The sequence below is a fragment of the Alosa sapidissima genome, chromosome 1 (genome assembly GCF_018492685.1).
Source record: "Alosa sapidissima isolate fAloSap1 chromosome 1, fAloSap1.pri, whole genome shotgun sequence".
NCBI classification, from domain to species: Eukaryota; Metazoa; Chordata; class Actinopteri; order Clupeiformes; family Clupeidae; genus Alosa; species Alosa sapidissima.
In genome coordinates, this window is record NC_055957.1 from 21099483 (window position 1) to 21124486 (window position 25004).

General features: G+C 42.0%; 1 long non-coding RNA gene across 1 annotated transcript; it reads left to right on the top strand.

The window, feature by feature from the left end:
• The first annotated feature begins 476 nt into the window (after positions 1 to 476).
• On the top strand, positions 477 to 16201 carry LOC121722826. Its single transcript, XR_006034890.1, has 3 exons — positions 477 to 561; positions 9780 to 9782; positions 16192 to 16201. It is a non-coding gene; the product is annotated as an uncharacterized LOC121722826 (long non-coding RNA).
• Positions 16202 to 25004: the final 8803 nt, after the last annotated feature.

Here is a 25004-nt window from a genome sequence, read left to right on the forward strand (position 1 = left end):
TAATAGTGACTTAATGTGACTTAATGGCCTGTGTGATTGGGATGTGGATTGCTAATTTATTATGAGTAGGCCTATAGGCTATGGTATGGTATTCTCTCCGATATAATAAATACAACACATTGGATTTGGCAAAACAATTTCGACTCGGATGAGTAGTGGACTCGACTCGGACTTGACTTGGAATTTTTTTTTAATGACTTGGACTTGACTCGGACTTGAACACTGGGGACTCGAACCTGGACTCGGACTCGAGGCATAGTGACTTGACTACAACACTGGCCTACACCCAGAAAATGTCTACACCGTTATATAGCGCGCTACCTAACTTAGCCTAAATACCCAACTGAAACAAAAGCAAGTCACAAACTCTGTAACTCCACATTACGGTTTTATTTACAGTATGCTATTTACAAAGACAAATAGAAACCGACTGTATTGCTCCCAAATTATGAGAATTTGAGCTGCAACTTGCCTTGCCTCTTGACTTCACCTGCCAACACTAACGTTAACGCATCCCTTGTACTTGAACCACTTCCTGTCAGATCGCGACATATGCTGTTAGTCAAAAGAGTCCAGCCTCTATGACGGTTCCTCTAATCATCATACAGAAGCTCGGCGTCCAGGCAAAGAAATGGACGAACAGACTCCGTCGTTTTCAATGGGAGGGCACTGAGTCAAATAGAACGATTTTTCAGTTGGTCCCCCGGTACTGCGCAGACTCACACTTAACTTCGTGACGTTAGCCATCGAACTGAATCTTATAACTCATATGATAGATACACAGAAATTCTTCTCACACTTCCTTCGCCTTCAAAGTCATCAAAGTTAAACATTTATTTATGTATTATTATTAATATCATTCTCACCAAGTCGTGTTAATGTTGAAGCTACCATACATGATCATCTTCAAAAACAGTCATGCTAAAACAAAACAAAAAAGTTATAGCCTTGAAGCTAATCTTCTTTCCACTTTTCCGACCTACGGTCAATCCATCGAAAACCTCTGAAATGATTAGTGCCGTTTTAAAAAAAAAATAGGTTTACTTTTTTTTATTATTATTATTAGGTTGCCTCTGTGTAATGCTTTACCTTAACATACGGTCGTGTATGCTAGGTTTTGCTCATAGATATATCTATGGGTTTTGCTTATGAGTTACCGTCATAGACAGTAAGGTGGACTGAGCTTCTTATCCAAACAATACGGTTATCTCCCTACGGCGCGAAAGAGAGATTACGTCAAAGCTAGCTTCCCTCCAACCGAACAAGCTAACTATTCTTCTTACGGATAACCAACGTTACGGACGAGGTAATGGAGTCTGTTTTGCCTTTGTAGTGTTTATGTAGATTACACAGAAGCTACAATATCGGCACAGGATATATGTTATATGAAGTTATGGTATTTCAAAAAAATCCTAGAATGAATGGACTTCTATGGGAGTTAGCAGAGAGGTGGTCCCTCCAGCCTACGTCGATTCTTCTACTTCCGGGAATTCGCCTGCCCCCTTGCCTTGATCCCACTGTCCCGTTCACTCCCAGAGACGCTGGGAAATGACGATTTTGTGGCGCTTGTCCAATAAAAAGCTAGCTTTTCTGCACTTAGATCAGCCCACTCTGTAGTGCCATTGAAAGTCCAGTGAAGCCGAGCGTCTATGGGTTTTTTGCATGTTTTTTTGATGGATCGTGTCAAAGAGTATAGAAGTAACAAGAGGCGAAACTCTGTTGCAGTTTTGACAACAATCGCTAGTTGGCGCTGCTGTCGCGCTTTTGCCATTTTGGACTGATCATGCCACTATGGCCGTTGACTTCAATCAGAACATGCCAACGTAAACCATCAAGATTGGTCACTATATTGTGCTCAATTTCGAACCACTAGTTCACTTTTAAACACTACAGGTCATATGTATAAGAAAAATATTTGAATATCACACCGCTCAAATTAAACGGCAATAATATTATGTAGGGCTACATACATGGGCTACAGATCATGTCCATTCACTGGGCAGATCTACAACAAGTTTGACAGAAAGACTTTACAATGGATTTTTAATCTACAACGTAACAGAAAGTTTACTTTCCATCACTGTTCCCTCCGGACTGTAAGTCTACTTGAAAATACAGTAGGCCTATGTTTAAACTGGAAACAAAATAGACGGCCATCACTTGTCAACTGGAATGACTAGAGAAGCTAACTAACTAGCATACATGGCTATCAGCAAGCGGTAAAACGGTAATTCAATCATTTCACGACGAGGGACATACGTTGGATGAAAAGGTAAATAGGCTAATCTTACACAGCCTACCTACCCTGATCAGCTTCGTAAATCAAAGCACCAATTACCACCCCTTTCGTTCGAAAATTCTAAAACAACAATGTTTTTTAATACCTCAAAATAACATTTGATAAATGAACCTTACATTTTTCAGTAGCCATAGGTGTGTAGATTTGAACCAAATCTGGTTTGGTTCTTACCGGGGCTTTTACTGCCTGAAATATCCGATTTTGTTTACCACGCTCGGAGTTTATAGTGCTGGGCTGGTGGGTGCTTATTTCCATCTGTCAAATCTGTTGGAAGCTAAATTATTATGAATAAATGTATAGCCTTACTCATCATATTTTGCATTTCTCAACACGATTTATGACAGTTGGAGAATTCAGGGTATGAGAAAAGGTTAGATATATATTTTTTTTATATACTGTAAGAAACTTTTTAATCTGGACCGATATCATTAAGTTCTATGACAGTTGTGTTGTGTTCAGTCCAAGATGGCGGAGCTGCAGCTCGGTTATAGAGTGGCGAAGTCCCGCCCCTTCTACTTCCGGTCCATGGGACCTATCTTTCAAAAAAATTATGAACGGGAGTTAATGGAGAGATAACAATTATTTTTTGGTCCAGTTTGAATTGTTACACAAATTTCACATATGATGTGTGTGAATTTAAAAGATAATTTTTCACGTCAAGAAAGTACTGTTGTTCGATAGACTTCAAAAGTTATGTTGGTTTTGTGCGAATCCACTCAGTGGACCTCTCGTCTCGAACGATGTACGTCACCAACGTAATGAAACGATAAGAGCTGTTATGCTAGTTAACGGTTGCATCTTTCTGCCTGCTATGTCACTTAACAGTATGTAATGTACAGTCTATGGACGAATACAACTTACCTGATGTGTTTAATCCTCTGACTCATGGTATTTTCTTCGGCAAGGAAAGCCCAATTAAGACCTGTTGCTGGTATGCTTGTACAATCTAGTGTGGCTGTGAATGAGCTAACGTCACTAGCGCGACTGATGGGTTTGTAGTCGTTGGAATTACGATCTTTCACAATGTTGTAATTCAATAGTTACGAAACAAACTGCAAATGTCTTTACATGAAAAATTGTCTTTAAAATTGACAAACATCATATGGGTAATTCAAGGCACCTCTTTGCTAACTCCCATAGAAGCCCTTTCATTCTAGGATTTTTTTTTAAATACCATAACTTCATATGACATATATCCTGTGCCGATATTGTAGCTTCTGTGTAATCTACATAAACACTACAAAGGCAAAACAGACTCCACTACCTCATCCGTAACGTTGGTTACCCGTAAGAAGAATGGTTAGCTTGTTCGGTTGGAGGGAAGCTAGCTTTGACGTAATCTCTCTTTCGCGCTGTAGGGAGATAACCGTATGGATAAGCTCAGTCCACCTTACTGTCTATGACGGTAACTCATAAGCAAACCTAGCATACACGACCGTATGTTAAGGTAAAGCATTACATAGAGGCAACCTAATAATAAAAAAAAAACGGCACTAATCATTTCAGAGGTTTTCGATGGATTGACCGTAGGTCGGAAAAGTGGAAAGAAGACTAGCTTCAAGGCTATAACTTTTTTGTTTTGTTTTAGCATGACTGTTTTTGAAGATGATCATGTGTGGTAGCTTCAACATTAACACGACTTGGTGAGGATGATATTAATAATAATACATAAATAAATAAATGTTTAACTTTGATGACTTTGAAGGCGAAGGAAGTGTGAGAAGAATTTCTGTGTATCTATCATATGAGTTACAAGATTCAGTTCGATGGCTAACGTCACGAAGTTAAGTGTGAGTCTGCGCAGTACTGGGGGGACCAACTGAAAAATCGTTCTATTTGACTCAGTGCCCTCCCATTGAAAACGACGGAGTCTGTTCGTCCATTTCTTTTCCTGTCTATGGTTTGTTGCAATGGGACGTTCTATTGAGTTTCGCCTCTTGTTTCTTCTATACATGAATTTCTATGGAACGTCACGAAAACATGCGTGCGCAACCAAGAGGCAGAAAGCACCATTGAACAGCAAAGATCAATGCAAAAGAGCAAAAGAATACAATGAGTTTTTGTGCTGAAAACTGCACCAAATCGAAATCACGATGGTTATAGAATGTTAAATATGTTCAATATCCCTAACGGAATGCATGTCTTCGCCAAAAATGACAAAATACGATGTTATATTAATAATCCAAATGAACGTCAAACTTTGAAATATAGTCTGAAATGAGATGTTAATATAATTGAGACAACAGGGGTATACAAAAAAATCCGATTGTAGCTTACAGCAGCCAACTATTTAGGTTAAGTTTATAACGTTGTGGACGGCCACCAAGCGTCTTCTGCCTCACGGCTGCGCGCGCATCTAGTTTTGTTGGTAAACGGGAAACCCGTGTATACTCTTTGGTGTTGTCACAGCAATGTATTACGGGTGCGAAATCACAATAAAAGACCGGCAAAACCTTATTGCTGAACAAACTAGCCATGAAGATGAAAATGTTTTCAGCATGTTCTAGTTGGAATAGTAGGCTAGAAGCTAATGTAGGCCAATAGTGTTTTTTGATGCGATTTTCCGTGATATTTTAGAGGAGGCTGAGCTTCCCCTGTAGTCTTACGGTGTGTTTCCACACAACGAAATTTCGCGTCACTCTCATTGAGGTTGAATGGAGACGAAATTCGCCCTAGTTGGGCGAAATGAAAGCTAATCGCCGAGGCAGGCGAAACAAAGTTGGCCAAAGTTTAACTTTATTTAAATGAGGACCATTCGAGAACCAATCAGGTCCGCGTCTTTGTGTTTGGAGGCGGGAGTTACAAAAAAGTCTGACCAAGATGGCGGAGACTACCTGAGCTGTAACACGAACATTTGTATGTGATTAAAATGTTTCTACACGAACATTGGCACTTGTATCAACACGAATTGTGGTTTATATGCCACACGAACTTAGTCAGAGCACATACACCACTAAATAGACCACTATATATGTTAGTTTAAGCACTCGATCTTTTTAGCTAGCTGACAGGCGAAATGCTAGTATTTTAGGACATTGGATTGCATTGTAAACCTAGCTAGACAGCTAGGCTACATGCTGCAACACAGGTATGAAATATATTATGTCTTATTGACCTTGTTGTTTCTATGAACATGAAGGCAACATCAACTTAGTCGAGGCATAAAGACCCCTGGATATCTTCATTAAGTACTTAAACGTTTGAATTAGCTGATTAGCCTAATTAGCTTGCTTGCCACCACTGGCTAGACACTGCAGTCAAAAGGTTAGCGGTTTCGCCGTCACGCCCCCGAGGCGAAATTTCGCTGGTGTTTCGCTGTGTGGAAACACACCGTTAGAGCAATCGCCTCTGGTGTCAAGGCGTTCTTGAGATATCTCACTCAAGGTGGAAAATGTTAGCCTGATGAGCCAGACCCTCTGGGCACTAACCGTTGGCAGTGATCAGTCCGAGGGGCGGGATAATTTCCCTCTGCACGCAATAAGACAGCGCTATGAGTCCCATGCGTTTTCCCACCAGCGGAGCTAGTTGGCTAGTTCAAACTTTTGCCAACTTAAAAAAGAGCTTAAGTTGTGTCATGCTGTACGCCAACAGCAACATCCATCTTCTTTGTTTTAAAGTAGCAGGGAATTCAAGCAAAACCGTTGCAACTCTGACATCAATCATTATGTTAAGCCCGCCTAACATCTCTATACGCAATTTGACTGGCCTGATAGAAGTTTACATCACACTACAACATTGATTCTACATCACTTTTACACCCTCCATTGAAGCAACGTTGAAATTCTAACTACAGATCAACGGGATTTCAATGATATTTCAACTAAAATGAATATTGAAACAATGTTGAAATTACAACCAAATTAAAGATCAACATGATTTCAATGGTATTTCAAATGATAAATCACTATTAATCTGGCAAAATATTGGGAAATTCATATCCTGCTTTATCTACAGCCAGGTAAAATTTGGCTAGGCCTACTGTAGGTATGTCTGGTTTAGGCTACACAAGCTTGTTTAAATAACCATTGACAACTTGTTATCAGTTTGAAAAGCAAGTGCATTTATTCACTCTTCATTTAGAAATTCACGTGTGCTGTGCTTCTGCCATCCATTCAGTATACCATCCATAGACCACCCGGTTGCAGTCAGCCCGATCCTCCACCATCCAGTAGCAGAGTGGAGCGGCACCTAACAGAAATAGAAGGGAAAAAAAGAGACAGTTGTTAGATAAATATGTTCAACTGAACAACAAACTAAGCCTACAAGTCATTTTACGCCACAACCTACCACTCATACAAACGTAGTTCAAAATGAAGGCTAATTCTGCGTTCCAGTGCCCATTCAATGGGACGTGGGACTTATCCTACCTGAAGTATACTAGCTCCTACTTCAAAGCGTTTCAGGCAATTGAAGTGGAATGTAAACAGAAAACATGGACGACCGCCACGCTAAGCTGATACTCGCTTTGTTTTTGTCTGTTCTGGAGCCGTATATGTAAAAGCGCTGCATATCGCTATGTAAGATAACTGGGTATACTTTGACCACCGTAGGCTATATCTTCATGCAAACAGATAATAACAACATAATTTCACGCCATAATATGAAAAACAAGTTGTGTTAAAATGGCAGAGTCTAAAACAACCCTACACGCAGAGAAGTAAAGTTTATAGCTATATTCCTTGAAGTTTTACTTCTCACGAAGTGTGACTCCACGGGCGCCGCCATTATCCTCCGACTTATTTTGGTGAGGTCGGGGTAGGTCGAGCTCCCCCGAGTTCGCCGGTAGGAGGTTCCACTTCGACAGGCATTCCAGTGCACTTTTCTTAGTTGGAGGTAGGATTCCACGTCCCACTAGTTTGGATGGGCTCTGGAACGCGCCAAGTTTCAGCCAGTGTCCGTTCGCCATAGATGGCCATTTCCCTTGTCAGGCAGCTATCGCTAGGAAAGGCGGCTACCAATTTGAGTGTGAAGCTAATTATTACTTAGCTGCTAACACTACTGCCGCCTCTGCACACAACCGCGAACCTAGAAACGTTCCCGAGGTCTAACTAACGTAATATAACTTACCCACTGAATCCTCGGTTACCGCCTAATCAAGTTATGAACGTAAAACCAATATTATCAAACTAGCTACAGTTAAACTTAACGTCCTCTCTAGACGTAGGAGCTACGAGTTTGTTGCTAATCGATGACAGGTAACGCCAGCTTGCTTAGTTACTTGATTACTAGCCGAGTCGTTAAAAACAGACATTTCACACTCCATTTGAATAAAAAACACAAATTAATTGTAACTTATATTAGGTGTGGTAGGAAAACGTCTGTTTCGTCGTAGTTTGTTGGATGACGCAGACACCAAGAACGTAAACTTTCTTGAAGAGAATTGAGATATGCTTGAAAGCAGTGTGGTCGAAAGCGATTAATTACAGCATGTGTAGTTTAGGGAGCGCCAGATTGTATGCTTAGAAGCTGACATTGCAGATGGAGCCGCAACTGATTCATTTACGACCGTTCTAAATGAGCCCTCTTTGTGATGTCATAGAGAGAGAGAGATGTTTTTTAACATTTTTAATCCCCCATTTCACAAAAGATAGATAGATAGATTACTTTATTCATCCCCAAAAGGAAATTATGGTGTTACAGCAGCAATAAATAATATAAACATATATCACACATACAAGTTAAAAAATAAATTGGATATAGTCTCTGTTAAAGAGGTTGTAAACTGCATTGACTCTCGGCATAAGATTTTCTCTCACGGCCCAAAGGGGAGTTGTTGTAAATAGTTATGGCAGTGGGCAGGAATGATTTTCTATAACGCTCCTTGCTACAGAGCAGTTGGAGCAACCTCCAGCTGAAAACACTCTGTTGTTTGACCAGTAAACAGCCTCAGTGTTGCACTTCCAGTCCAGTTTGTTATCCAGATGTACACCCAGATATTTGTAGTTTTCCACTACCTCCACCTCTTCCCCCATCATGGAGATAGTGTTTAACTTTGTCCTAGCCCTCCTAAAGTCTACTACCATCTCTTTGGTCTTGGCCACATTTAAGAGTAGGTGGTTGTTTCCACACCATGCCACAAAGCATAACTTATAACTTAAATCTGAAATGATAACTCCCTTGCCCAATTCCAGACCTACACATCGGTTATTTCAACATGTCTGTACGTTAGGCGGTTAGAGGCGCATTCATTTTTGAAAAGAAGAAGTCAGTAGATTTTAAGATGGTGGATTCCGTCCACTATAACAAAAAATAGCAAATGTAAGGTATTGACTGCACATAATAAATATGTTGTTATTAATTCTTGATCATGTTTCTCTTGAGTATGACAAAGTGTCAAAAAAGATGCTACATCCTTTTAGGTGGTGTAGTGCAGTGATACTGTAGTGCTGTAGTGTAGTGATGTGATACTGTAGTGCTGTGTAAAATGATAACGCCGGAGGCAGTCTGTCGTTCACTCGTTTACTCTCAACTCTGGTAACAAGTACAAGTATAAAGTGTCACACATGGTTTTCTGGGACTACCGTACATAACACAGAACGTGCGCAGGCACATTTTAACTACTGTATATGACATCTCCCCCTTTAAAATGGGGCTTGTATCATTAACACCAGACACTGTAGTTGACATTAATCTCAACACAACATTCCTGTATAACCACAATTAGACATTATCAACATCAATGCCATAACAACATTTTTTTTTCAATTTCTCTCTTTCCCCTTCCCCCCCTCTCGGAGTCACGCTCTCGCTAGAGATCACTGCTGGCAACGTCGACACCTTTTCATATTCCAACCTGCATCAGACTGCATCTCCTGGCTGCAGGACAGGTAAGAGCCGGGCTCCATGGCGACGGTTGTAGTAATACGCCTGTTTAGCTTTCTCTCTCCCGTCCTTGTCTTTCACTGCTGCTCTGTTGGGCCATTTAGGTCGAAGATTCCTTTCCAATGTAGGGAGCGTTGTCCTGATCTTTCTCCCCATCAACAACTCAGCTGGGCTGAAGCCGGTGGTGGCACACGGGGTAGACCTATAAATCATCAAGGCCATCACCGGATCTGCTTGTTTGAGGATTTTCTTTGCCGTCTGAACGGCTCTCTCCGCATGTCCATTGCCCTGTGGATGGTGAGGGCTAGACGTGGAGTGTCTGAAGTCGAGCTGTCTCGCCAGCTCCTGAAACTCTGTGCTTGAAAACTGCGGCCCGTTATCGCTCACCACCTCATCTGGAATGCCAAACCTGGCGAAGACAGCCTTCAGCTTCCGGATGACTTGTGCGCTCGTCGTTGTGGGCATGTGCAGTATTTCAATAAACCTGGAGTAGTAGTCTGAGAAGACTAGGTATTTCAGTAGAGGCGCCAGGCCACCACACTGATGAGCACGCTCTCTCTCTACATTTAACTAGGCCCTGGTGGCCCTCGTGGATTTTCTGGAGGATCTCCCCTCTCATCAGCTGTGGCACGACAATCCTGTTTCCTCTGAGGACAAGGCCGTTGTACTCTGACAGCTCTGATTTCACCTGAACGTAATGTCTGATACTGACAGGCACTTTGCTGAGGTGCTCCGGCCATCCAGTCCGTATGAACTTTGTGACAGACTGCAGTTCAGTGTCTGATGCAGTTGCCGTTTTGATCTCGTCCAGCTTGTTCTTGCTTGCAGGGATCCCCCCCACTACATTAGCAACATAACATGCCACCTCGCTGTGTGTGTCTGTCTCTGAACACGTGCCAGCCAGCGGACTACGGGAAAGGGTGTCTGCGACAACCAGAGTTTTACCTGGAGCATACTCTGCTACCGGGTTGAATCTTATCAGTCTCATTAGAAGACGCTGACATCGTAACGGCACGTTGTCCAGGCTGCGGTTGTTGAGAGGCACTAACGGCTTGTGGTTGGTTACCAGTTTGAATTGTTCCAGCCCACAGAGGTATCTGTAGAACTTTTCGCACGCCCACACACCAGCCATACTTTCCTTCTCAATCTGGGCGTAGCGTGTTTCTGCCTCAGTGAGGCGTCTGGTCTGGCGTCTGCAACTGGTTTCCATTGCTGTCCATGGAGCTGGAGGAGCACACCCCCCAGTCCATAGCTGCTTGCATCTGCCGACACAGCAGTGGGCTTCTTCACATCATAGTAGGCCAGAACTGGTGCTGTCGTTAGTAGCTGCTTGATGTGTTCGAAAGCAGTTTGCTGCGCGTGACTCCATGTCCATGCATTCTTGTTCTTCAGGAGCTCGTACAGCGGCTGTCCTACAGTGGAGAGATTGGGGATATATCTTCCTAGATAATTCACCATCCCCAGGATCCTTTTCAGCTCATGTACGCTGGTTAGTGGTGCCAGCTGCTGTATAGCTTCTATTTTATCTGGGTCAGGCCGGATCCCAGACTCATCAATGAGGTGCCCGAGGAACCGCAGCTGACTTTTCCTGATGGAGCACTTCTCGCGGTTGAGCTTCAAACCAGCTGTCTCAATGCGCTGCATGACTTTCTCCAGGTGCTGGTCATATTCGTCCACAGTGGCTCCATGGATGAGGATATCGTCCATAAAACGCCCTCTAACCCTTGAAGAGTCTCCATCATCTTCCTCTGAAAATTTTCAAGCGCGCTAGTTATTCCAAATGGGAGCCTCTTGAAATGAAACCTGCCAAATGGTGTGATAAAAGTAGTAAGCCTACAGTACAGCTGTCTGGGTGCAGTGGTATTTGGAAAAAAACACTAGCAGCATCAAGTGATGAAAAGACTGTGGCCCCACTTAGTTTCGCTGTGATTTCATCTGTGGTAGGCAGGATGTATTGTTCTCTTTTAACAGCCTCATTCAGCCTGTTAAGGTCAACATAGATGCAAGCTTTACCTGTGCTTTTTTTCCAAGACTGGCAGCATGGGTGCACACCAGTCGGTGGGCTGTGTCACCTTCTCTAAGTCAATTTTTTTTTATTTTAAATTAAGTCAAATGATTTCACAAGAAAGCGCTAGGTAAGTCTCTTTATACTGAAAACAATACCAACTAGTTTTTTTTATCTTGATATAAGATTAATAACACTTGGTTAGATTTTGTTAGATAAGCAGTTTTTGCAGTGTGTAGTGATACTGTAGTGCTGTAGTGCAGTGATACTGTAGTGCTGTGATACTGTAGGTACTGTAGATACCCAGCTGCACTCCAGCTACACTGGCTACCTATGGCTGCCCGCATCAAATTCAACACTGCAAAAACTGCTTATCTAACAAAATCTAACTAAGTGTTATTAATCTTATATCAAGATAAAAACAAAACTAGTTGGTATTGTTTTCAGTATAAAGAGACTTACCTAGCGCTTTCTTGTGAAATCATTTGACTTGATTAAAAAAAATTGACTTATTTTAAGACATCTCATCTTGAAAACAAGCAAATTTGTCTGCCAGTGCGTTAAGCAAATTTATCCTAAAAACAAGCAAATTTGTCTGCTAGTGCGTTGAGCAAATTTGTCTTGATAAGACTCCTTAAAATAAGTTAAAGTCTTCTTAAATTAAGTCAAAATGATCTTTCGAGAGGACGCTAGGGAAGTCTTTTCATACTAAAAACAATACCAAATAGATTTTTTAATCTTAATATAAGATCAATAACACTTGGTTAGAATTCATTTTTTGCAGTGAAGTCTCTAACGCTTGCCTACAAAGAAGATGTGTGGGAGGTTTAAGCATGGTCATTACCTACCACAAAATTACTGCTCATTAGGCAACAGATGGCAATGTTCCAGCACCTCCACACGTCTCATGCTTTGGAAATGAAATCTTTTTTTAAACATGGCTTGATGTTCATTATTGACATTCAACTGATGTACTGTATGTCCAGTTTCATACTTACAACATGCAGTCACATAGTTCAGCTAGTTCACACTCCACACTTCAACTTGCTACAGTATCCTTGTTCATGAGTTAATGATCTTAAAAACAAACATATCAAAGCACACTGTATGCACTACTTGACGCATAGTAGCAGAGAAAGCCACTGTTGCGCTTTACTTCCTGTACAATACTCCAAATAAACCATGGGCTTATTACCATGCTAATAAGGTTTTTGCAGAGACGGGTGGTCTGTTTATTTCTTTATTCTCCGCTTCTCCTACTGTCTGAAGATGTGAAATACGCACAACCCTTTTATGTCACGCATTACAATAGATGCAGTGTGTGTGTATGTGTGTGTGTGTGTGTGTGAGAGAGAGAGAGCGACGCTCTGCCATGGTATTGGTTGTCACTGCCTGGGTGCGCAGCAGGGGAGTGAGTAAGTGCAGAACACACTGGGTAATAAATGCAGCCTAATGAAAACGGGGCGAACAGGACGCCGGGGCCCTTTTCTGCAGCCTCCCACACTGGTTAACCTCTTCCTGGAGAACAGTCAATAGCATCACTGGGAGCCAAGATGCTATGCTGGAGGAAAACACTGCTGTTGTCTCATGTTTTTATTGTTGTTGTCTTGTTTTTGTTGTTGTGAAAAAACATATGTTTCAGTTGTCTGGTATGGCATCAAGGTTATGGAGGTATGTAAGGGTTTATAGAACAGACGTGAGAAAAGAAAGTTTAGTTGTGAGAGAATAGACAATGCGTGCAATGCAGGTAACAGCTAGCTAGGGGCATCAGCACATGAAGTGCAAGGGTTGTGGAGAGAAATAAACACCTGGCACACAGAACGGCTGGGTGAGTGGTGTCTACTCGGAGCACAGCATGACTTGTGTCCACTGCACACACACGCATGCGCACACACATGATTCTTACAGCACAGCCAATCCAACCTCCAATACTGTCTGTCCCAAAAGCTCTTCAGCGGCACGCACACACACACACACACACACACACACAGAGACACTCACATACTCCATTGTTGCCGCTGCACTTGATTTGAGAGATGGAACACTGTCAGGGGCTTCAGCGGGTCAAGTGTTGGGCACGTCAACCTTGTTGCAAATAAATGAATAAAAAACTCCCTATCCAGTCGGAGCACAGAGGTGGGTTGAAGCCCAGAGGTGGAGAATAGCTGTGGGGTTCATTCATCTCCTGGACATGTCTCATACACAATCACTGTGAAATCCAAGTGTGCAAGGACTTTTAGTTAGCACTCCCACGCATGCACACGTATACAGAGCGTGTGTGCTGGTCTCACTGCCTGACCCTTATGTGTGAGAGCCAGATGTCAGTTAACTGTACTTAATGGTGAATCACCTGGACATAGACACACTCCTTTTGAAAAGCTTTGTAAGCAGGGGCGGAGGGGCAATCAGGACGGTCGGGAGTTTTCCCGGTGGGCCGGCCGAGGTGCGGGCTGGCCCATAAAGCTTTTAACGCGGCCATGAGTCATACATGAGAAACACATATAGAATTTTCCGCGAAAATCAAGACTTACACTTCCGAGGTCTAAGAAGTCCAACCATACCACTCGCTCACTGTCTATATGTCATTCATGGTTACCCTGCACACTCATCTCTCCCATGCTGATTTTTGTGAAGGCTAGCCTTAATTTTTTATCTTAATTCATTTTTGTCTTATTTAGGCGTTACAGAACTTTCATGGTCACAAATAAAAAAAAAAGACAATTTAATTTGTTTGTTTGTTCTTAAATTAACGCAGACCTAGGCTAGAATGGAGCAAAGCCTCCTGGGAATGGGGAATGTGTTTCTGGTTTATCCAATGAACCGATTGCAGGTCAAGTCTATTTACAGAAATGTAGGGATAAATGAGCGGCTCCTCGTCTAATGGCATGACCCTACAAGCGATCAAGTTCGAGGAAAATTCTTACTGTCTATGGGAAAACTACAGGATTTTTGACAGTCGACGGATTTGCGTGGTTGCTTGCTGTTTTACACATGGATGGAAGGCAGAGAGAAAGGTTAGCGGAGCTAAAGCATTGACGTTATTGCTAGGCCAGGGATGTCAAAGTCAAATACATTAGAGGGCCAAAAAAAACAAATTTTCTACAAGCCGAGGGCCGGACTGGTTCAATGTTTATTAAAACATATTAAAATGACTGCACGTAACCTATTGAACCAAGACGTGTACTGTATTTTGTTTAATGATTAAATGAATAATGACTGTGACTGAAGTGCGGGCAAAGTTTGCACAAATGTACGATTTTTCCCATCCTCACCGACCTTGTCATAAAACTTGTTTAAATGATCATATGATGCCTCCTTGCTGCTTTGTCGTCTACATCAGCCTCTCTCAAACTTCTTTGACCTGAGGCCCAGTCAAGGCATACTTTGGGTTCATAGGGCCCACCTACATGAACCCACCCCCCATTAAATTATCATAATGATATCAATTATTATTATTTTTATACTATATTGCTATACATGCACTTCAAAACAGTCAATGTTTAAAGTGCTAAGATTGTTCACAAAAGTTTGTGAAAACATGCACGTCAGAGTACTGCTTTACTAATGTAAAATATAATTAGGCCTACAATAGTTTCATTGTTTTTGCATTGTTGCATGATGCTTGCATGATAAATACTTCTCAAAACAACAGCAGTTATATGGGTGCCGTTGTTTTGGGATGTTTCCCTCATGCAAGCATCATACACTGATAGAATATTTATATGTTATTTAATTATATTTAATTTGAATGCCTGAATGTAAGGATTCAGGAGACACAATACCAGCTTGTGTGAATGGTAAATGGCAGATCAGATCATGCGTAAATCACTGATCTGGAGATCTTTAACTATCTTTAACTAAGACTAATTAATAGCTTTTGGCTGACTTTAATACTTAATGCCAAACAGTGTTTTATATAGTTTGTGCTCTGTTTTTTATGGAAGTTGCATAAATCCACGTCGTTCTATTAAAAGTCGTTTCATAATTAGCCTTCCAATAGGTTGAAGCTTAGCTTTGCTACCAACGTGCACACGCATGCATTGAATAAACGCTCATACCACGACTTAATTCTATGCCTCTATGTTTGATGACAGTAGTATTTCCTACTAATTGCAGAAATGTTTGTTTTCTTTTTCTGTCCACGGCTCCTTGACCAATTGCGCAGCAAATTATCAATGGACAATGGCCCGGGAATAATTTCACTCTGCAGACCATTGTCCACATTGCGGACCACGGCCCATAGTTTGACAAATGGTGACCTGCATGCTGCCATATTAAGGCCTTTTTACGGTGTGTTTTAGCCGGGTTTTCGCGTGGAAGGCTCTGTAGAAATCTGGCACCCTATTCAACGAAGTTAAACTGAAAGAGCGTGCCAGAATGAACGAGTTCACAGTAACGTTCATCAGGCAGTAGTAGCCTAATAGCCTACAGTACGTTCAGTTCACGTTCGCTCAAAATACATATGAACGAGTGACTTTCGTTCAATTAACGCGTTCAGGCACAACACTGGGGAGGGGGGTAGCTGAAAGTTGACATCTGCCCTGACTGAATACTGATGAATAATGAAGCCGAGGCCCACTTGCGGCGCCGCAGTGAGTTTGTGGGCTACCGTTGCATTGTGGGGAATAGAGTATTGATGCGCAAAACAGCACCCGGCGGCTGTGGCCTGCGGGCCGGTTCTAATACTAATCAAATATCATCCCGGGGGCCGTAGATAATTCATTCGCACTTTGACATGTCTGTGCTAGGCAGAAACTAGCACAAGCTAGTCTTATCTTGATATGTAGCCTAGCCTAGGGTGACCAGATTTGGGTTTGTTAAAAAGAGGACACGCCTTTGACACCATAGACAATGACATACTTAGGCTTGAAAATTTGATAGGCATCAAAGACTCAGCACTCGCTTGGTTTAGATCAGTGTTTTTCAACCACTGTGCCGGGGCACACTAGTGTGCCGTGAGAGATCATCAGGTGTGTCGAATAATTTCCTGCTTTTGAACTCAGATAAAACAGAAGTCATGGTTTTAGGTTCTAAAAAGATGAGGGATATCCTATCCACATCACAGGCTACATATAGTGATCTTCCACTGACCTCATCCACAAGTGTTAAAAACCTAGGAGTTATAATTGACCAGGACCTAGCACTAAGTAATCACATAAAACAGATCACCAAAACTTACACTGTAAAAAGTTTAACGTAAAATTTACAGCAACTTGCTGGCAGCAAATAACCAGTAAGTTGCTGTATTTCACTCTACAGTACACCTACTGTACATGAAATCACAGTACCTATGCCTGATACTGTAAATGCAAACTACAGTAGTACTACCAGTGCTGTAATGTATACAGTATTGAAATGTCTACCGTATTTTTAATCACAGTACTTATGGATTATACTGTAACTAAGTACAGTAGTAATACCAGTGCTGTAATATATACAGTAATTTTGGGAAATTCATATCCTGCTTTATCTACAGCCAGGATAAATTTGGCTAGGCCTAGGTATGGTTTAGGCTACACAAACTTGCATAAATAACCATTGACAACTTGTTATCAGTTTGAAAAGCAAGTACATTTATTCACTTTTTTCCGTTTAGAAATTCTCGTGTGCTGCATCCTAACGTTAGACCAACGGTTGCAGTCAGCCTGATCCACCACCAGTAGCAGAGTGAAGCAGCACCTAGCAGAAATAGAAGGAAAAAAGATAAACAGTGTTAGATAACAATTTTCAACTGAAACTGAAGGCTACTTACAAGTGAAACTTTAGAATAATCATTTATATATATACTGTATGTTTTTTGAGTTTACTTTCAAAATGCCAGGCTGAAGATGCTTGCAGCAACAGCCATTCGCGCTGTTCGTCCGAACAACGGTTAATGATAGTCAGATGTGACTTAACTTATATCAATATTGCTATTTTTTGATGTTTTTTCAAAATTTTCAAAAAACTGACAAGTGAGGGAGGAGTCAGATTTATTACTGTGTTATGATTCGCAGCAAATTTTTATTACTGTAGTTTGACCATTTTTGACCATAATTCATAGTGAAACCACAGCAACATACTGTATTCACAAATACAGTACACATTTTTCCCCAAAACAGCAGTGATGCTGTGAAAATCACAGAATCTTGTTACAGTGTAATTTTACCATTTAAGGAACATTTCAAAGATAAGGAAGTCCTTATCCTTACCAGATGCCGAGAAATTAATGTTTTGTCATCTCAAGGATAGACTATTACAATGCCATTGCAATGCTATTATGCTGGCTGTAATAGTACCTGTCTAAAGAGCTTACAGCTTATACAAAATGCAGCTGCTCACACACAAAAAATATGAACATATTTCCCCCATCCTAGCATCTTTACACTGGCTACCTGTTAAAAGTCATTGACTTCAAAATATTACTTATAGTTCTTGGTTGGTTGCCTGCATTGAAAGAGGACACCTCATGAAGACGCTCTTTTGTCTGCTTCTGACAGAAGAAGCACTTATCTATGCTGGCAGCAGCTGCTGCTGAACAAGTGTCCCTCTAGATGGACTTGATGCAGTTGCAGGTGTTGCTGCAGGTTCAGAAGATGGTCTACCGCGTCTTTTCTGAAGACACTGAGTCCTGCCTGCTTCACATGATTTCTAGTAGCGAATCTTAGCATGCTGCAGATGCTCACTGTTACAGGTGGATTTGTAGCAGTTCCTGCGCCAATCTGCTTTGTTCTGTTGTAAAATAACTGCACTGTAACAATGTAATCATTGGCTGATCTGTGATACCCATCTCCATACTCTCTCATGGACAAAAACAAGAAATTTGGCATATGTCTCTAGTGATGGGTCATTCACCAGTCCACACATATCTGCCACTGGATACATAGCCCAAAATCTGTTTCTTTTAGAATATGTGTGCCATCACCTGACTAACAGAAAGACACACCTCAGAAACTAGACTGTGCTACCATGAACTATGAAAATGTGCTTGCTCAAATGTAGAAGGCTAGAAGGTCACTAATATCACCAACCATGAAGAACAGGGGGGGGAGGGACGAGGGGGGCCGGTGCCATCAGAATTTTTCCGGTGGATTTTAGTGCCCCACTCCGCTTCTGATTGTAAGTATTAAGGTTTTGCACCTACGTCATAATGTCATGTGACCGTTTGTTTACAACTAGAGTGGTAGGCAAGAATGGTAGGCAAGGCACTGCAGAGAGTGGTAGGCAAGCCTACAACAGTCGGGTTGCATAGGCTACACGTAGTTACAAATAGCTTCAAAATTGAAATTTTAATATCAAATATTGACCGGGATGCCGACCACTTGTGTAGGCCCTAACAGTTGGTTTTACAATAAGAAGCAAAAAGGCGATGATAGCCTACCTATCCTCGTGGTTGTGGAGGATGATCATTAGCAGCTGTGAAGTCTTTAATTCTCAAGATAGCCTAATGGTGTAGCCTACTGTCTACGAAGACGTAGGCTAAAATACTACTATCTACAGTCATCCAAAAATGAATTGCCAGAGATAGGCTATGAAGGGAAAAAGTGCAGCATTTTAAACATGGCAAGATTATTTTTACCGGAACAGTTTGTTCTAATTTGTCTCGTGAAATTCGTGCTTGTGGACATCAATCACCTATCTTCTGTCCTTCTATTTCAAGTTATCATGAGTGTCATTTCATTATATAATCACAACAAATGCTAATAAATGAAAACAGAATAGGCTTATGTGCTATAGGCTAACGTTACAGGTCAGGCTAACTCCCGTATGTCAAAATAAACTGATTTGATCCTAATTGTTTAGCGATCACACACAACAACTTAACACAGCAACCTCAAACACCACTGTTGAACCTAGGCTACTGCTTCAGTCATGTAAGAAATAAGCAGTTTATGAATTATCTTTATTCGTTTAATTAAGTCCACATGACCAAAATAACAACATATTTAAAGGCTGAGCTAGCATAACAGCCTAATATAGGCGATGCTGCAATGGATAACTAATAAAAAGTTTCATACAATTAATGAACTTTATCACTCACATTCTGAGTTTTTCTGGGTGGTTATATATCCATGCAGATCATCTTCGAATAAGCCATCGCTGTTATATGATATAATATGTTACAGGATTCATGACTAACGCCATTAATGTTACATGATGCTGACTGACTCTGGCTATAACAGTAGGCTACCGTTTTAACGACTGCTGAGTCTACTGCCTACCAAGACCTGTCACTGTTCAGTTGAAGTTAAATGATCAAATATTGTTTGATTTTGTGTCAGCTTTCAGAAGGAAGACATGTTCCTTTCTGGTCAAATTTCACAGCTTCTAAGAAAGGCTATTGTCTTCGTGTAAACCGAGTTTTGAACAGAGAAAAAAAGTTAGGCTACCATTAGGCTACATGCAGGTTCTCCCATAACGTTATCGATACAGATCAATGCACCAAATCAGGGCGATTTTAGCGAAACAACGTTCCTGTGACAGGCTATCAAATATTGAACAATGGGATAACGTTTCATCATCACCTTTATTGATGCCTGAAATGTTGACATTGCTGAAATACAGAGATGTAGCCTACTGAAAGGCAGCTGCAGACAACGATGTTCAATGGGTTCAACTTGTCCCTTGCCTACCAGCTGGATGTAAACAAAGCTATAGAACCTAGAATACGTCACATGAAAAACGTTAATAGACAGTACCAAACAACAGGGCACATTTCCAACTGAAACAAGACCCACAGTGTCTCTGTCATTGCTGAGGAATCAGAGGTCAAGCTTGAACTGCTTTTAACACCTGCAAGACACATTTTTTTTAAAAAAATAGCCTTTTTCCTCTCTTGACTTGAAACCTACCACCAACACAAGTCAACCCCAGGGTCTTTTCAACCCAAAATATACCCTGCAGAGAAATATGAATTTCCATTCCGCTGCATATTATTGTGGCTGGTGGCGTTGCAGACCTGTATTTGAGTAGTGCCTTTGTTGCTCTCAGCAGCCAGCCCTGTTCTCACTATAATAGATTCATGCATGAATCTTGTGAGTTGAGCGCTGCCTTAGTGAAAGGTATCAGCCCCTCAACCTTTTAGCAAAAGTTTATTTCCTCAATACGGAACATTAACATGCTTCCATTTCAAATCATTTTTTTTTTGACAATAGAGAAATGTGAAAGATGTTTAGTATTGTTAATGTGTGGCATATGGCTCTGAGTGCCACCAGGTGAGGTGATCTATTTCATGCACGGCTGCCCTGAGGGTGTATTCCTGTTGCTGTCTCATTATAAATATCAATCTTTGTTATTTGCTTTTGTGGATCCACAGAACGGCGTGTCTTGTCAATACTTAACTGTTCGACTCATTATGCCTTTGTTCTCCGGCACAAATGTATGAAGTGGAGACAGAGTAAATATGGATTACATTATTCAAGCATCGGAAACATAGAGCAATGTACCTGTATGTCAATTGCCTCTGACAGCACGATGACTGTACCGAGCTTCCTGAAGATATTAAAATGAAAGAATCATTTAACATGCAGCTCGCCTGTCTCTGTGTAGCCAGGGGGTACGATAACATTGAATGCAAGAAAAGTGTGGTGGTGATGGGGGTAGTGTAAACACATTGACAATCTGTTGTTGACTATTCAGGGAATATCCACAATGCATGAGTCTCTAGCCTGAGTGAATTTCTGATGGAGGTGGGCTGAAAGAAGAATTCAAACTGACATGCAGAACATATTTCCTTTTTCATGGCATTCTGCAGCCCTGTTATTGGATTGCTCCGTCACCGTACTGGGTTCAGCTCACAGACGGCGGCACACAGACACATGCTAAATCATCTGTTTGCTTATCTGAAATTTGATTTACTCTTCATGACATTATTCATATTTATTTATCTTATTATTTCATTGGCTGAAGCTAAAACAAATGTGCACAGGCTAAATGCAGTATATAAAAGACAAAGCACTGATAGAGGTACAGAGACAAACAAATCCCTGCAATTACAAAACCTGTGGTCTCTGTCTATCTGAAGGCACAACTGAAAGATATGTTCTGATGTTTGGGGCCAAGCAGGAAAAGGCCAGAACTGTCCACCACTGCTCATCAATACACCTGAACTCTTAAAACAGATGTGTTGTCCCTATCTGGACACAGAGATGTGTTAAAAAAACAATGCAAATTGTGTTTTCAACGCAAGTTGTGTTATAACATAAGAAAGGAAACAGCATAAACTTGTGTTGTTCCTATCTGGATACAGAGATGTGTTAAAAACACAAGTTGTGTTGTTTTCAACACATTCATTTTAAGAGTGTGAAGAGAAAAGGCTGCGTTATAATGTAGTCCCAGCTTCACTCATCTTCGGACATTCTTCCCAAGGAGAGGTGGGTGTGGGCAAAAACACTGTATGGGCAGCAGGGGTCTGCAGGCATTCGAGCTGGATGTTTGATATACTGATGCTTATGCTCAGCATGTGCTGATCATATGTTTAGCTTTAACTAGACTTATATATTAAATGCAAATCAAAAGAGTACCATAAAAATGAGTATCATATCAAATGTGTTGTAATGTTATGTGAGCATATATACCCTTTCCTTAAGACATGAACACACCCTTTCCTCAAGAACATGAAGGAGTGAGTCCCATGTGAGGGTGAAAAGGGACTACAGGCTCCTGATTAAGAGCGTATGTGCACTCTCGTGTGGACGTCCTCTTTGTCCAGTCTGCTCCCAGGGGCTCTTAGATCCCTGCGTAATTGATTCTCTGGTTAATGCTGACGCTCAGAGACACGTGGGAGCTCCCTCTCCAGGATGTCCTTGTCCGGCGCTGGCTGGCAACAATTTGGGATTTTCCCCCACACGTTCCTCTCCGCTTCCCCCTCGCACCCTTGCTGTGGGGAAATCGACTCGGGATCGACATGTCAACGCCACCCCCTGACCAACTCGGCACAAGGAGAGGAGAGAAAAATCAACAGCGCCAGGGCCCGTGGGAGGCTCTGGGAGAGCATGATTGATGCATTCCATGTACACCGCAGTCATTAATTTATTTCCCATTGCTTCATAGATCTGTAATTATCTTGCATCGAATGGCTGAGGAGTCCAGGTCCTTGCAGGGGTGACCCCGAGGGCTGCGCGCTCTTTCAGGTAGAGTAGAGACGTGGACAGCAATAATGACGCGGAGAGTAGGCCTTTAAGACTTCCATCTGTTTTCTTGCAAGCAATCAGCTATGCGCAGGCATGCATGCACTTTAGGTTTTAAAAGAAAAGAATCAAGCAAATGGAAACTCCCAAGCAAACACACACTGAAATGACAGCACAGTGTCGAGGGGAGAGTCGTGAGGTCACTGCCCGTGTCCATTCTGGTTTGGACCTCGAGTGGCACTTCCTCAGATGGTCCCAGAAGGGGTTGGGCTTTAATTGCAGCTCACACTGGACTGAACAGTGCTGATGCTGATAATGATGCTGGGGCTAGGTGCAATGGCAGCGTGAGTGTGACTGTCTCAGGATCCGCGCGGCGCGCGGTGTGATAGCAGAGGGGTGCTGTGAGATTCAAAGGCACCACTCCACACTCATCCGTCTCTCTGCTGTAACCCCTGCTCATTAAAAAATAATTAGGCTCATTAGCATTTTCTGCCCTGGTATTTTCAACGCGGCTACCACTGGGATGAGAGGTGAGAGCAGCCTTGTTTTCTCACTCAAGCTGGGAGAACATGAGCTACATAGAGATGAGTAACTTTTGATTGGGATATGTACTGTGCAACTCTGGAAACGCTGCTGAGAGACAACTCCCATATGTTGGACATAATTCAGATGGTTTTAACTTCTCTCCATTATATACATCTGCTCTGTATCATTTGATGAAGTTTTGGGACACATGGGCATTGTTATTACAATGTTATAGGCCTAAACAGATGTTTTTAGAGAGAACATTTCAGAGAACTAGAGAATTTGTAGTCAATTTGATTTTAGACGCATCTTAATTCCAGAAATGAGCTATCGTCAGACACGTAGGGTTGTCATCAAACTTTCTGGTGAAGAAATACTCCTATTTTCGTCACAGCATGTCAAAGGCGTAAACGAGCAGTGGTGAAATATTAAGTTGTAAATGACTGTTTGAAAGACTATGTACAGAGCGAAATCATCGGAAGCAAATGTCATAGAGGAGAAGCTTCAAAGACCTCCGAACCCACTGACAGGGGCGTCGATGCGCCGCAGCTCTGTCAAAACCCAAATAACATATTAAACATGTTGCGAGCGTGCCTTTGTTAGGCTCTCATCTTGCTTTCAAAAAGCTGTCACATTTGCATTCCCCCGTGTGGCATAGCTGTAATCTACTTGCACAGGTATGCCAGGAGCAGTCACTATAATGTTCAGCTCTTAGTGAAAGCAGCTGCCTCACGATAAGGGGGGGAATTATGCCGTGTTTTGGCATAGTGCTCACAGAACGGCAGAGATTACCGCCTAAGATTTTATGCCTGATTACATTCTCCCCATTACAAAATGAATACTGCAATTTATTTGCAAAAATTATGTGATGGAGAATCTGAAAAATAGCTGACTTAATGCAACACTTACGGTCGATGTATAATTCACTTGCAGCAAATGTTGCATTAGCATTCAAGCAAGACTTAAGCAAGAGTTGATTCAGCAGGAGGTTTCGAGCGACATATTTCACAGAAAATGTACAAAAAAAAAAAAGAAAATGACATTTGCATAAGACATATGACTGTTCATTCGTAAGGGCATGTCTACGTGTGAATGGATGGGCTTCAGGAAATCCAGACGCAGACAGATCACACCCTGAGTAGTCATGATAGCCAGTGCCGGGGCTACCTCTAATGACCTCTCCATCAGCGCTCCTTCTTTTCCCCCATGTCCTATTTGTCCCCCACCCCACCCCGCCCCATCAGCTTGTTGTTTTTTTTGCCTGTTTGGTTGTATAATAATAGAACAACATTAACCACTCAATGAGCCTCCTCATCAGGCTGACTGTTGATGTTGATTATTAACCTTCCACCAAACCATCAATTAATCCACTTAGAGGTCGTGCTGAGTCGGGTCGGGGGCCGGGGCGGTGTGGAGCGGTGAGGCGCGGGGCCAGGCGGGGCTGGATCGGAGCACTGGTGCTGAATCCAAACAGCCTGATATGAGCAGCACTCGGGCCCATTAGTATTCTGCTCTGCTCAGGGCGTGTGTGTGTGTGTGTGGAGACTTAATTTGTTACATATGTCATGTTCCCTGTGCAATCCTGGCACGCATTATAACTGGTTCCTCTAGGACAACCCCCACCCACCCCCACCCCACCCCACCCCACCCCTAACACACACACACACACACACACACATGATCCAACCAGCCCCAAAGCAGGCCTAGGGGCTGTCTCCCACCCCCAACCCCCCACCCACCTCCACCCCCACCCCAGGGGGAAAGGAGCGGGGAGTGGGGAAAGAATTAAGAAATTAAAATGATGTACGGCTTAGCAGCTCAGGCTTTGCCCAAGTATGGCAGGCTAGGAGATTCATGTGCTTGACATCAGCGTTGTTTATAGGGCCTGGATTAGGATTGTGTTTTCACACAGAAAAGATTAACATTTCTGCTATCCATCTTGTGTGATTGATAAATCATCTCAGCTAAATTAATTTCTATAAAAAGAGCAGGCAACTGAAGGGCGCATAATTACAGTAATCTCCTAATTGGGATTATTGTGATTACCAGCAAGTAGAAGAGGAAGAAAAGAAAAAAAAGAGTTCCTGCATAGTCTTCACATGCAGGCTCGGGGTTTTAGGATTAATATATGGGATTACATGTTAGACCAGAAGTCGTTGTTCATTTGATTATCAATTTGGGAGCCATAAAATGCATACACTATAATACATACTGTACTTCCCTTTTTACTGTACTTGCTGATGTT